Source organism: Ranitomeya variabilis, chromosome 1, assembly GCF_051348905.1.
Source record: "Ranitomeya variabilis isolate aRanVar5 chromosome 1, aRanVar5.hap1, whole genome shotgun sequence".
NCBI lineage: Eukaryota > Metazoa > Chordata > Amphibia > Anura > Dendrobatidae > Ranitomeya > Ranitomeya variabilis.
In genome coordinates, this window is record NC_135232.1 from 143,804,915 (window position 1) to 143,819,756 (window position 14,842).

Here is a 14,842-nt window from a genome sequence, read left to right on the forward strand (position 1 = left end):
GCTCAATGATGTGCAAGGAAAGCAAAGGTTCCATCCAGTCTGACCCCATGGTAGATCTACAATAGTAGAAATTGCTGAAAAATGTCATGCTGGCTTTGAGCTTTCTGTATATAGGGCTGCACTGCCATGAACCTCTGGAAAAACTACCTACAATAGGCACATACGCATTAGAACTGGACCATGAGACAATAGAAGAAGGTGGCCTAGTCTGATGAATGGTCTTCTACATTTTGTAGATGGCTGGGTGCGTGTGTGACCGGGCATTGTTGTAACAAGTCTGATCCATGCAGGTCCCACAACTTGCAGAACTTACAGGATCTGCTGCTAACGACTGGGAGCCAGATACCACAGGTCACCTTCAGATGTCTTGTTAGTAGGGTTGAGCGAAACGGGTCGTGCATTTTCATAAGTCGCCGACTTTTGGCAAAGTCGGCGTCTCATGAAACCCGACCCGATCCCTGTGCGGGGTCGGCCATGCGGTACGCGATCTTGGCGCTAAAGTCGCATTTCGTATGACGAGTTTAGCGCCATTTTTTCAGCCAATGAATGAGCGTGGGCAGAGTGATGACATAGGTCTTAGGGGAGTGCACGCCTATCGTCATGTTATCGCTTGTGCGCAGTAGGGATTTGGAATGTGCAATACGAAATTTTCTGTGCTGGGACGGAGGGGAGAGAGAGAGAGAGAGGGAGAGGGAGAGAGGGAGAGAGAGAGAGAGAGAGAGAGAGAGAGAGAGGGAGAGAGAGAGAGAGGGAGAGAGGGAGAGAGAGAGAGAGGGAGAGAGAGAGAGAGGGAGAGAGAGAGAGAGAGAGAGAGAGAAAAATAAATAAATAAATAAATAAAATAAATTCCTTCATTGGATTTCGTGTTTCGGCCGAAACCCGACTTTTCACTGTGGTCGGCCGATTTCACTCGACTCGACTTTTAAGACAGTCGGGTTTCACAAAACCCGACTCGACCCAAAAAAACTAAAGGTCGCTCAACCCTACTTGTTAGGTCCATGCTTTGACATTTCAAAGCTGTTTTGGTTACACAACAAGGATATTCATAATATTCTGCAGGTGGTTTTAATGTTACGGCTGATTGGTGTATACTCTGGCTTGCTCATAAACTTTAGTAGGCAAAGGTACTCCGAAAGAGTCCCCCTTTGGCCTAAGTTTGACAAGGAAGCATCAAAATGTGGCAGCTCAACATTGTATATAAAAGTAACAATTGTCCTTTTCGATACAACAATGTACAACCACCCCCCTGCCCAAATTTTTATAATGGCAGTCTATGGTAGACGTTAAAGACCATACATCAGGCCATATGTATACAATGTAAAAATTTAAAACAGTGTTCGTTCAGACCTACTATGTTCCTGAAGATGAGGGTGATTGATTAAAGGGTTTATTCAGAACTGACATATTGATGACTTATCCATACAATTGGTCGTCAATACAAGATCGGTTGAAGTCCAACACCAGACACCCCTACAATTAGCTTAAAACTGCTCCACCAGCAGCTGAAAGTAAGCCAAGTACTGAGCTGAACACTGCAGCTCCATACACTGCTTAGTGGCCACCGCCAAGTACTACACTTATCTGCCATTTGAATGGACCAAAACTTGAATTTACTTGAATGAAAAATAAAAAGTGTGGTGCCAGAGTGTTTTTTTAGCTGACACCTGGCACCCACCTATGTACAGCTGGGCTATCAATATATCAGACCCAGACAAGCACTTTAACCCCTTCACATCAAACCCTGTTTTCACGTTCCTGACCAGGCCAAATTTTAAATTCTGAACACTGTCAATTTATGAGCTCATAACTCTGTAACGCTTCAATGGATCCCACTGATTTTGAGAATGTTTTTTTTGTGACACACTGTGTTTCATGAGAGTGGTAAAGTTTATTTGATATGACTTATGTTTATTTGTGAAAAAATTGGAAATTTGGTGTAAATGTAACAATTTTCCAAATTTTTATTTTAAAGCCTTTAAATCAGAGGCATGTCACACAAAACAGTTACAAAATTTACAAAACTTTTTTTTAGGGACCACATCACAATTGAAGTGATTTTGAGGGGCCTATATAACATAAAATATGCAAAAGTGATACCATTCTAAGGCTGCCGTCACACTAGCAGTATTTGGTCAGTATTTTACATCAGTATTTGTAAGCCAAAACCAGGAGTGGGTGATAAATACAGAAGTGGTGCATATGTTTCTATTATACTTTTCCTCTGATTGTTCCACTCCTGGTTTTGGCTTACAAATACTGATGTAAAATACTGACCAAATGCTGCTCGTGTGACGGCAGCCTTACTCTGGCCTCTGTCTGGCCTCTGTTCAGTGGTGTCTTTTTCAGAAGTGCACAAAACTGTGGCCGAAGGCACTTTTATGCAATCCTAAAAATATGGACAAAGCTGGATCACAGGTCAGACAGGGCCACAGTGCCTCCATCTGCCTCATTATAGGGAATCTTCCGCCAGAGGTTCCGTCTGAATCACATATTTCAGAGATTTACACGGAAACTCTGGAGTAAGTGCTCAGCGCAGAGCACAGGATAAATGTGTGCCGAGCCTTACTGAGGTCTTTGGGAAGCAGAATTAAAAAATTAATAGCAGGTGAAGAATTGGTTTTATTTGTTTTTCATGCCATTCCTTGTGCGGTATAAGTGAGTAGATTATTTTATTCTTCGGTTCGGTGCAATTACAGCGATACCAGATTTATAACAGGTTTTTATGTTTGGCTGCTGTCACACACTAAAAGACGCTTTTTATTGCAAAAACTAGTTTTTGCATCGCCAGATTAACAGCTATAACTTTTCCATATTTCGTCCGACAGAGTCATGTGACAGCTTTTTTTTTTCGTGAGACGAGTTGACGTTCTTATTGATACCTTTTTTGTGCAAATTACATTTTTTGATCGCTTTCTATTATGATTTTTGGGAGCTACAATGAACAAATATCAGCAATTCAGGAATTGTTCTTGTGGGGTTTTTTTATACCGTTCTGCGTGTGGTAAAAATTTATAAGGCAGTTTTATTCTTCTGGTCAGCATGATTACAGCGATACCACGTTTATATTGTTTTTTATGTTTTGGCACTTTTAAACAATAAAAACTATTTTGGAGAAAAAATTATTATTTTTGCACTGCTCATATTATTTTTCCGCTAACTGAGCTTCATCGTGCCTTGTTTTTTGCGGGACAATATGATTCTTTCAGTGGTACCATTTTTATTTACATTTGCATTTTTTATGTTTTATTGCACATTTTTTGTTTAGCGGTATAATGATAAAGCATAGTTTTTGCCTCGTTTTTTTTTTGTTTTTTTTACAGTGTTCACTGAAAGGGTTAACTAATGGGACAGTTCTATCGGTCGGGTCTTTCCAGACATGGCAATACCAAATATGTGTACTTTTTTTTAACCTAAATAAATGTATTTATTGGATTAATATTTTTTTCATTTTTTTTGTTCTTTATATAGAGATTTTTTTTAAAATATTTTTAAACTTTTTAATAACTTTTTTTACATTATCATGATGTCCAGTATGGGACATCACTGAGTAGTGACAGATCGCTGATCTGTTGGTCTGCAGTACTTCTACACTACAGGGCATCAGAGCAGCGTCTGAAGGACCCCGCGGCCATATTGCAGTCTAGGGTCACCATGGAGACCATCGACATAACGCGATCGCATTGTGTTGTGCTGATGGAAGCATAGAGGGAGCTCACTCCCTCTGGGATGCTTCTCGATGTCACTGTTATTATTGACAGTGGCATCAGTGAGGTTAAACATCCGCGATCGGTGCTAGCACCAATCATGGGCAATACTGCAGGGTGTCAGCTCTTTCAGCATGAGCCCGCAATTGCGGCACTGTTCCTGTATGATGATATGCGGGAACGCAGCTCCTGCGGTGCCGTATATGGTGCATGTTGTGAAGTGGTTAAAGAGGACATGTTAACAAGTCAAAAATAGCCAGTTCCCACTGCTCCTCTGAGTTCTTTAAAGGTAACCTGGCACCAGGTTTGTCCAATATGAGATAAGGTCAATTCTTGTTTGAGGGATTTTCATCCATTCTTCCTTGGAAAATTCTTCCAGTTCTGTGAGATTCCTGGGTCGTCTTGCATACAGTGCTATTTTGAGGTCTAGCCACAGATTTTCAATGATGTTCAGATTAAGGGACTGTGAGGGCCATTGTAAAATCGTCAGCTTGCGCCTTTTGAGGTAGTTTATAGTGCATTAGGATCATTATCCATTTGTAGAAGCCATCCTCTTTTCAACTTCGGCTTTTTTACAGATCTTGTTATGTTTGCATCAAAAACTTGTTGAAATTTCATTGAATCCATTCTTCCCTCTACCCATGAAATGATGGCTGCAACACCACCCCAAAGCATGATTGATCCACCTCCATGCTCAATGGTTGGTGAGATGTTTTTTTCCTGAAATTTTGAGCCCTTTTTCTTCCACATATACCTTTGATCATTGTAGCCAAAGAGTTATTTTTTAAACTCTTTAATTCACAGGACTTGTTTCCAAAATGCATGAGGCTGTTTAGATGTTCTTTTGCATACTTCTGACGCTGAATTTTATGATGAGGACGCATGAGAGGTTTTCTTCTGATGACTCTTCCATGAAGGCCATATTTGTGCAGGTGTCTCTGAACAGTAGAACAATGTACCACAACTCCACAGTCTAATTAATCTGTCTGAAGGTCTTTTGCAGTCAAATTGGGGTTCTGATTTGCCTATCTAGCAATTCTATGACCTTATCTTGACCTCCACTGTTCTTGTTAACTGCCATTTCTTTATTACATTTCTTATAACCTTCTCCTGCCTTGTGGGCCTACACCAGTTTCATTTCCAGAGCGTTAGGCAGCTGCTTAGAAGAACCCATTTCTAATGTTTTTTGGCACAAGGTTAGACGAGGCTGGGTTTTTATAAAGCTGGGAAATTTGCATCACGTGACCTTTCCTGAAGATGATAGTGAGCAAGCCATAATCCTATCAGACTAATTATGGTCTGAAACTTTGGTCAAAGTTATCTGAGCATACGAATCATCAAGGGTGCCCAAATTTTTGCATCGATCAATTTTCCTTTTTGTAATTTATTTTTAAAAAGTAAAGAATTCTAATATACATTTTTTTTTGCCTAAAATACAAAGGAAATGTGTCATCTTTAACTTGCTTAACTGTTCACTGTAACAGTAATTTGATCAGGGGTGCCCAAACTTTTAAATGCCACTGTATTCCCCCAATCCAGCCAGAAAGACTAGAAAAACACCTTTTATTATACTCACATACGGGACTATTGAGTCCAATAGGCATTGCTGTCATGGTCCGGTGTCGCCTCTCTTCTTGCGATGCCATCCTCCTTCTTGCTTTGTGAAGGATGATGTGTCCTACGTCATCCACACAGTGTCTCCCGGCATCACGATCCTGCACTCATGTACTTGCCTTGTAGAGCTGCTTATCACAGGAGAGGGCCGGGTCGGACTAGCATGAACAGGCTGTTGTATCTGAGCTGTGTAGTCCAGACAATGATAATTCCCAGGTAATAAAACTTTCAATGCAAGTAAAAAACAGCACACAGCGAAACACGTGATACATCATTGAGTTCAGTGTTTTAAAACCTACCTCATGCTGTCCTCAGATTACATAAAACCTGCAAAACCTGCTGAAAGTTTCCCTTTAATTTTTGCATCATGTTGGAAAATATCCACAGACAACAAGCAGGAGCAGGTCTCACTGGCACAACCATACATATCTATGCATATATTTTACATGACAGAAGTGAGAATTGCTTAACATTTATTTTCATAGATATCCAATGTTTAGTTTCTTCTGCCTATTAATTTGTATACGTCCATGTGGAGGAATCGTCATTGCTCACTGTAAAGTCACATTATGGCATATCACCAACCATCCCTACACGTTTTACATTGAACATTGGTGCTCCTAGCCGGTTGCTGTCAGGGATCTCAGCTCCGTTCTAGTGAGTGGGGCTGGGTTTTGATGCAGGGGAAGAGAACTGCCACATTGCAGGATTTGTGAGGGTTTTAGTAGTTAGTTTCAGTGGCACACATAGAAATCATGGGGTCTCATAGCAGAAGCTTTAATTGCCCCCCAACCCTCCAAAAAAAAAAATATATATATGTATTCGGTGGGATCGGAAAAGGAAGGAGATCCAGCTCAACGATATAGTGAAAAAAATCCGTAACTTTATTCACTTCAAATATAGTGTGGAGGATAAAACATCAGCAACAATAAGAATAAAAACAATATCAACGCGTTTCTGGTGACAGAGCAGCCTTAATCATGATTAAGGGTGCTCTGTCACCAGAAACGCATTGATATTGTTTTTATTCTTATTGTTGCTGATGTTTTATCCTCCACACTATATTTGAAGTGAATAAAGTTACGGATTTTTTTCACTATATCGTTGAGCTGGATCTCCTTCCTTTTCCTGTTTTGCCTACGCCCTGACACAGCGGTTCCGTTCTCCGAGCTCCAGGGATGCCGAAAATGGTGAGCTGGACTTTGTTTTATTCGGTGGGATCGCAGAAGAGCATATCTCAAAACTTTGCAGCCTTTACAAAGTGATTTTCCTCCTGTTGAACTCCTAGATTTCCATATCATTGCACCCATAAAGTATGATGCCAACAAAAGTGCCCGTGCCCCACAAACACTGTATGATACCCCCACAGTGAATTCCTCCACAGTACCCTTCACATGCATAGTATGACGGCCCTACTGTACCACACCTCAACTCCCCCAGCAAAGTATGGTGACCCCCAACAGTATGGTCTCCCAACTGTGACCCACACACAGCCCTAAGCGGGATAATGGGCCTACATACAGTATAATGGCTCCAAAACACTCCACAATGCATAATGGTGCCCACTAGCCCTCCAAACAGTATACTAGCTCCCTCACAGTATGATGGACCCCACACAAACCTTCACACTGTATAATATAATTACTTGTATACAGTATAATGGCCTCCACATAACCCTTGATAAAGTATAAAGGCTCCCACATAGTCCTCAAAATATTATAGTATAATGCACTCCCATAGTCCTCCATATAATGTAATCCACCCCCTATAGTCCTTCATATAGAATAATGCACTCTCCGTAGTCCTCCATATAGTATAATTAGTATAATGCACTCTCATAGTCCTCCATATATTATAATGCACTCCCCATAGTCCTCCATATATTATAATGCATTCCCAGTAAGCCTTCATAAAGTATAATACACTTCCCATAGTCCTTCATACAGTATAATACACTCCCTATAGTCCTCCATAAAGCGTAATGCACCCCCTATAGGACTCCATATAGTATATTAGACTACCTATAGTCCTTCATATAGTATAATGCACCCCATAGTCCTCCATATATGATAATGCACTCCTCATAATCTTCCATATAGTATAATGTATCCCCCATAATAATAATAATCTTTATTTTTATATAGCGCTAACATATTCTGCAGCGCTTTACAGTTTGCACACATTATCATCACTGTCCCCCGATGGGGCTCACAATCTAAATTCCCTATCAGTATGTCTTTGGAATGTGGGAGGAAACCGGAGTGCCCGGAGGAAACCCACGCAAACACGGAGAGAACATACAAGCTCTTTGCAGATTTTGTCCTTGGTGGGGTTTGAACCCAGGACTCCAGCGCTGCAAGGCTGCAGTGCTAACCACTGCGCCACCGTGCCGCCCCATAGTTCTCCATATAGTATTCTGTATCCTCAATAATCATCCATACAATATTATGGCATCCATAATGTACTCACTTATTTAAAAAACCACACCCCACAATACTCACATAATTGCTTGCATACAGTATAATGGCCCCCCAACATAGCCCTCCAAATATTATAATGGCCCCACATAACCTTCCATATAGTATAATATGCCCCATCATGTTCTGTATAGCATAATGCTCCCCATAGTCCTCCATATAGTATAATGCACCCCAATATTACTCCATATAACATAATGCTCCCTGTAGCCCTCCATATAGTATTCTGTATCCCCCATCATCCTCCATACAGTATTATGGCCTCCACAATGTACTCATTAATTTAAAAAAAAACACAATACTCACATCTCCTCTTCATTTCCATGTTGCTCTGGTCTCTGCAGTGTGTGGTCTGAAGTGCCGCACATCTCAGTGCAACAGGTACCATGTAGTGAAGTCATTGTGCCCACTGAGCAGAGACGTCAGGGAAGAATGATGGGGAGGGATCAGATGGCTTCCTCTTTCATCATTGCTTTCAATTGTACCGGTATTCAAGACAGAGGGGGCCTGGTGACACGACTGGCAACCAGCCCCCTGGCCCATGGGTCCCATAGCAGTAAACGTGGCCTGAGGCAATTGGCGGTACACCACTGGTTAGATCCTACTGATTAATATATAATGGTATGTCATAGTATGATGCCATTGATTCTAACTATGGGAGAATCACTTTGGACCCAATTTATCATAGATTTTACCCCACACCTTTCCAAATCATGATGAGCGGCAGCGTATCTTACTTCACAAATCTTACTCCAGAAAGACATGGAGGGGCACCCCACTTGTCAGACCCTCCTGATTCATTAAAATGCATTAAGAGGTATTAAAACTGCCCTTTAGAAAGTGTGTCTGACTCCTGCACACGCCCGTCATCAAGGCCAGTGTGAACAACGTCGGTCTTGATGAATTGGGACCTTTGATTCATGAAACTAAGTTCCTCTGTAAAGGGCTTTTCCTTTTGGTAAGTTTCAAATGTGGGAAACCTCCTTTAATTCCTGTAGACCGAGCGTTTACAGCCGAGCTTTTCTGCTTTATGAGCAATGTGAAATTATCATTAATTCAGTACACGGAAACAATTTTGATGTACAATTGATTTTTGTATCCATTTCAGAGCACTAGAGAATCTCAGTGGAATAAAGATGGGACAGATGTCCATCATGTAAAGTATGGAGGAGGAGGAATACTAGTCAGAGGCTATATGTGCACTAATGATATCAAATATAGTACTGCACAGTATGTAACAAAACGCTTCATCGATCATACAGCTGAAATGGTTGCCAATGTTTTAGTTAAGGAGAACTTATCACCAGATCAAACGTGCACATTTTTTGCTCGTAATCCATAATCCAGAGATATGGGCCTTTTTTAGTGCTAATTTTTAGCGTCTTTACCAAGGGGGTGTGGCTCACAAGATTTATCTAGGGGAGAGTCTCAGGGCTGCTCTGCATTAAAAATCAGTACAAGTCATCAATAATGAATAACACTATTTCTGGACATTACATAACTTGTTTTATACATTATATTTTCTGCATCTCCAGGCTGTAATCATTAGACACAACATCAGTTTCCTTTTGTCTCTCTCCGCTCTCTTCAATGGTCCAATTGCACACATTTTCTTAGGTGCAGGTGTAATGTGATCTCTCACTGAATACAGAAGCTTAAACAGATCTGAATAATTTTTCATAGTAAATTACCAGTAAACGAAGAGAACAAATGTCTGATAAGTAGAGAGACTTTTTTATCACCACGTGTACTTTTGATTTATGAAAATACAATAGGTGTACTTATGTCTAAAATACCCTAATGTGCAGTGTTCTGTAGGTCAAAAGCTATTTTCACATGGGTCAGATTTGACACAAATTTTGACGAGTCTGCACCAAAGTTCTTGTGTCATAGATACATTCTGCATCCCATAAGTGTAATTTATGGGATGCAGAATGATTCACATGCACATTTTTACATTTCTTTTGGAGCCATACTGTGGAAAAATTCCACTGCGGAAATCAGTAGCAAGCTGCTTTTTTTCTGTGGATTCCACATGAAAAAATAGAGGAGTAGCCCAATTGAAGAACTTTGGGACTAATCTTTATGTGGATCCACAGCATTTCAACTGGCACATCCATAGCAGAACTCAGAAAGGGGCTTAGATTTCTGAAATGGACATTACAGGTTGGATTTTCATTCAATTCATCTCCCTTTTCTTTATCCTAACTTTCAGTTGTAAGACCCCTGGTAATCCTTGAATCTGCTGTGTGAACATTGGAGCATTGTCTACATCTATAATATTCAAGATGGCGGCATAACGTGATAACATGACCACGTCCCCGGCAATAACCAGGGGATGATGCAGACAGCAGAATCTCCTATATCGGCTCTATACTATACAGTAGCATATGTTGGAGCTTTCCGTTAAACATATACATTAGGGGAACATTCTGATGGAAGACGTGAACACTGAGCACTTAGAAGCTCCTAATAGATGCTGGATTGCATGAAAGGTGTGGCCAGATGGCCTACACTTAGCATTTTCATATGTGATAGGTGCTGAAACCTTTCATCTCAGGACCCAGATCCCAACCAAATGCTTGCATCTATATCCCCGTACACCACTCTGTGCACGCTCTCATGCAGGAGATGGCCAACACACATGTGAAAAGTGTTTTGCTCCATTGATGGTGGCTCAAGTCCCGGATCTACATAGATCTGCAGGTAAACTAATCTTCAATATGGCAACCGCCCAGCACTTTATACTGTCGCCAACAGGGTTGTCCTAAATATTTGTGCAATGTGTAATGAATTTTGAACTTTATATTCTGACTTTATAAAAAGTTGTAGTTGTTTAGGGCTTGGCCAATTTCTGCCCATCAGAGACGCTATAATTTAGAACTAGTGATAAGCGAGTGTACTCGTTGCTCGGGTTTTCCAGAGCACGCTCGGGTGATCTCCGAGTATTTGTGACTACTCGGAGATTTAGTTTTCGTTGCCTCAGCTGCATGATTTGCGGCTACTAGACAGCTTGATTACATGTGGGGATTCCCCAGCAACCAGGCAACCCCCACATGTACTCAGGCTGGCTAGCAGCCGTAAATCATGCAGCTGCATCAACAAAAACTAAATCTCCGAGCAGTCACAAATACTCGGAGATCACCCAAGAGTTCTCTGGAAAACCCAAACAACGAGTATACTCGCTCATCACTATTTACAACAGAAAGTGCTATCAATTACGGCAGAAATCAATTACAAATTGAAGCAGAAGTAGATACAAATATCTACAGAATCAAAATTCTTGCTGAATTTGGTGCATCTTACTCAAGCTCACTTTTGATCCAAACTGGTGAAAAGAATAGTCATTTTGATTAATTTCCCCTTTTGCCTTTCAATGTTCACTATTATGGCTCGTGCACATGATCGATTTTCTCAGACACTTGCTATCCGTGGTTTTCTTGGATAGAACTCGCACACCTATTATATTCTATGGGGCTATGCACTTATCCAATTTTGATCTGGATCAAAATCAGGAATGCAAATCTACGAGTCCGTAAAAAAAATCAAACAGCACTCGAATGACATCCGTGTACAGTCTAATTTTCACGGACTGACAGAATAGAGAAGTTGGAGAATCCTTTTTTTTCTAAGTCTGAGAAAAACTGATGCCATTTTGATCAAAGTCTGATCTGAGTATTCATAACTGTTATTCTTGCATGTGGGAAGAAAAGGTTGTGTGAACCTACCCATGGCAACATTTCGCCTTACTGTCAATGAATTGAAACATTTAGGCCATGTTAGCACATGCAAAAACACTGCTTTTTTCTGCAAGTGTATGCACCACATCATAAAATAGCATTCTGCTCTGATTATTGTGTTTTTGTAGTATTTTCTGTTTTTATGCATTTTTGGTGAAGAACCCAGCTTTTTGTAATGATTTTTTAAATGAAGAAGTGCTGGGATGAAAAATACATTTGTTTTTTACACTAATGTATTCAAGGCTCCCCATAGTCTACGGGAAAAAAAAGTACAGTTCAACTGTGTCTTAAAATGCACAGTCAGCAGGAGGAGTTGTCATGAAATCATATCCAATTTGCTTGATCTGATAAACGCAGCGGATTTTCTGCAGCAAGAAATGCAGCACAAAAAAAAAGATCATTTACAGTATGATAAGTGGGAATATAGAATAGCCTAAATGGGTTTAGCATATTCAAACAATATGGCAGAAGTGACTCATAGATGAGGTCAAAACTATGAGACTCCCAACTATTGGACCCAAATCCTACAACCCAGGTCCAGATGACAGCTGAGAGGGGGTCATGTATGTGCACAGCTTTCTCCTTTGCAGATTTTGGGGCTACATTTTGATGATGAGCTTTTTTTGAGTTTTTGATGCTGCAAATGTTCTACAGCATTTCTGCACCAATTAAGCAAAATACGTTACATCAAGATAGGCTTTCAAAAAATATACAGTGTCAAAAACTCACCAAACTTAATTGTGAGAATGTATCCTTAAAGTGAACCTGTCATCAGGAGTTTGGTAAGTAAACTACAGGCATTGTCAGGTTGGCGCTGTTACACTGATTAAAATGATACTTGAAATTAAGAAATTCATCTTGTGGTTCTTGTTTAATCTTTGTGTGCAGATTTCAGTTAATGAGATGCTCGTGTTCAGGGATGGGACTGTGAACGGCACTTTTTTTTGGTGCTCTGGCCTCATCGTCATCATTCTGGCCTAAATGACAGGTCACTGAATCTTCAGTGACCTCCTTCCTATTTTAAAATACTGCGCATGCAAAGTTAATATTGTGGTCTTTTAAAAAAAAAAATTACCCCAGCAACACGTGCCGGCAGCGGAACATGTGCAATAGCATTTTTTGGCAAGTGATGCTCTTAATCTGTGCATGCGCCGCCGGCACCATTTTGCTGGATCTAATTTTTTTTTTCTACAAAAAAATGGTGCCGGTGCATGCACAGTAGCATCTAGCTGCAAGCGATGTTCTTAATCTGCACAAACCCCACCCTCTGGGGTGAGGACATTGCTTGCCAATAGATGCAACTGTGCTGCCGGTGCCATTTCGTTGGAGCAAAAAAAATGAACTTAAAAAATGGTGGCGGCGCATGCACAAGCAATAGATGCTTCTGTGAATGCATCAGCGCCATTTTGCTGGAGTGCTGGAGGCCATTTTTTTTTTTTTTTTTTAAAGACCATATATTAACTGCGCAAGCACAGTATTTAAAATAAGAAGCCGGTCACAAAAGGTTCAGTGACCTGTCATTTAAGCCACAATAATGACAATAAGGTCAGAGCACCAAAAAAAGACCCCTCCCAAAGTACGAGAATCTCATTATCTTAAAACTGCAAACAACAACCACAAGACAGATTTCTTCACCCCAGGTATCATTTTAATCAATATAACAGTGCCAACCTGACACTGTCTGTAGTTTACTTAGTAAAATCGTGCTGATAGGTTTCTTCTAAGGAGCTGTGTGAGATTGACAAGATGATGACATGGTCTAACTACTTTATATATCGTGAGCTACCATACTTTCCTACAGCAGCTGAGAAAAGGTGGGGCACATCGTACTCACTATACTATTCAATGTACTTAAAGAAAGCCTAACCCCACTGAACGTCTCAAAAACAAAAATCCCATAATAATGTTGAACTAGAGCCAATCATTGCAAAAAACACACAGTCTCTGAAAGTGGCAGTACAGGTCCTGGCAAATAACTCATTTTCAGCATGTCCAATGCGCTACTGTGACTTTGGCTGGTATATCAGGAGCTAATTAGGGTGTATCGCTCTCCACTAATTCACCTACTGACGGTTTCCCTTTAAGGCTATCACGTACATTAGGTCACTGTACAATTATGCTGTGTAACATGCCTGGCTTTGGACAGCACAGAAATATTTGCCTGCGGGTTGCTCCTCCCGTATGTTACTCATTCCATTGCTTCGCCAATGACAAGACTTTCTGATTAGTATTCACGGAAAAACATTCCAGGCTTAGCTCTGAGAACAATAAGGTAAGGATAGTTTTCCTTTTTTATTGTATTGCTGGACATGTTTGTCTTTTTACATAATGTTGAAGATAAATGCTCTATGCAGCACTCTTATGGCCTCCTGTCCTGTATTTCTGTACACACAGGAACCTGAACGAGAAAACACTTGTCTTCTTGTCTTGCAGCGTTCACTGTATGAAGTGCCGTAAGAGTCAAATATTTTTTGGAACTAGGCAGCGTGCACGAATGGCCAACTAGTCAATACTATTACTTCTATATGGTCAGAATCACGCTCTCAGTATGTGCTCAGTATTTCACATCAGCCAAAAACCAGGAGTGGGACAATCAGAGGAAAAGTATAATAGAAACACCTCACCACTCCTGGTTTTGGCTTACAAATACTGAGGTAAAATACTGACCAAATACTGAATGTGCGAACGTGGCCTAAGAACCACGGTCGTCAGGAGTCCTGGAGTCAGGACAGCATTTGGCATCAGAAAGTGTAGATGCCAGGTCAGATAGAAAACTGACATTGAGCTAAGACAGATCTCAGGACAGGGAAACTGGAGTAGTTGTATTGTAATAATTAAAGGGAACCTGACAACTGAATTTCCCTCTAGAAAACGGTATAAGGAGCATTTTATCAGCATCCTAATCCCAGCTTAATGATCCCAGTATTATCCCTAAATGCTACGTCAGTGTATTTAAAAATTATATTTATGCCCTTACTCTCTGAGTGCAGGTACTAGCCCAGATCCACTCGAAATTATTACAGCAGCAAGTGGACATCACACCCACACAAGTGTGATTGACATCCCAGAGGTAGGGAAAAGAGATGACTGTGGGTGTGTGTGAAGAATATTGAAAATGTAATTTCATGTCATTCCTTTGTGAATGGGATGGGATTATAAAAACCCATACAGTATGCAAGTGTGCAGTTGTAACAGAAATCCTAGCAGCAACAGGGGTTGTCCAGAGTCAATGGGCTGTGAGTGACAGATCTCGCACCTAGACCAGCTCAGAGCACAACAAAAGGCTTGCTGCCATGTGGATACCATG

At 40.7% G+C, this 14,842-nt stretch overlaps 1 protein-coding gene across 5 annotated transcripts in view; it reads left to right on the forward strand.

The window, feature by feature from the left end:
* Positions 1-14,842, forward strand: part of CAST (calpastatin) — a 256,580-nt gene that overhangs the window by 16,769 nt on the left and 224,969 nt on the right. Inside the window, exon 1 of one of the 5 annotated variants that reach the window (XM_077289526.1) lies at positions 13,785-13,807. The exons of the other annotated variants lie outside the window; for them this stretch is intronic. The gene's annotated coding sequence lies outside the window, so the exon portion shown is untranslated. Of the gene's footprint in view, positions 1-13,784; positions 13,808-14,842 lie in introns of those variants that run through there. 5 annotated transcript variants of the gene reach the window in all.